A 929-nucleotide genomic window follows, 5' to 3' on the forward strand; every position below is an offset into this window, starting at 1 on the left:
TGAGGTAGCCTCAAGTTTAAAGTATCCTTGTATGGGGAGCAAAGAGTACTATAACATATCCAAAGGAGATCCCAGTATCTCTTGTAGAACAAGAGTTATGAGCCTCCAAAGTTTAGTGCAAAAATCATAAGTAACATAATAAAAATAAGTGAGACGATACCAAAGTTGACGAACATTTTGCTTAATATCTCGGCCCCTGTTTGTCGTAGCTCAATGTTTTTAGTATGGTTAGATGGGGGACAATTTGGACTATAACATATCCTAAGGACATCCCCGTATCTCTAGTAAACACAGAGTTATGGGCCTGCAAAGCATAGTCTAATGCATTTCCTTTGGACGGGTTGTTTGTTTACGTTTAGCTTAATTACTCGGCCCTTGTTTTTCGTAGCTCAATGTTTTTAGTATGGTTAGATGGGGGACAAATTGGACTATAACATACTCAAAGGACATCCCCGTATCTCCAGTGGAAACAGAGTTACGAGCCTGCAAAGTATAGTCTAACTCATTTCCTATGGAGGGGGTTTGTTTCTTTACGTTTCGCTTAAGTACTCGGCCCCTGTTTGTCGTAGCCCAAAGTTTTTAGTATGGTTAGATGAATGACAAATTGGACTATAACATATCCTAAGGACATCCCGGTATGTCTAGTAGACACAGAGTTATGGGCCTTGCAAAGTATAGTCTAATGCATTTTCTATGGAGGGGTTTGTTTGTTCACGTATTGCTTAATTACTTGACCCTGTTCTTTCGATTAAAAATAATAACATATCTTTAGTGTAGCGGTTATCGCATACGCCTCACTCCCGGAAGGCCACAGGCTCGAAACCGCGAAGCTTTTTTTTTTGCTTGGAACATGCAAAGACCTTTATAATTATCCGAACATTTGTGTCAAGGTCACATTATTTACATCCCCGTATCTCTGGTAGAACCAG

This window comes from Phalangium opilio, unplaced genomic scaffold, assembly GCF_054372755.1.
Source record: "Phalangium opilio isolate 3A_F unplaced genomic scaffold, DU_Popi_V2 ptg000019l_1, whole genome shotgun sequence".
Lineage (NCBI taxonomy): Eukaryota > Metazoa > Arthropoda > Arachnida > Opiliones > Phalangiidae > Phalangium > Phalangium opilio.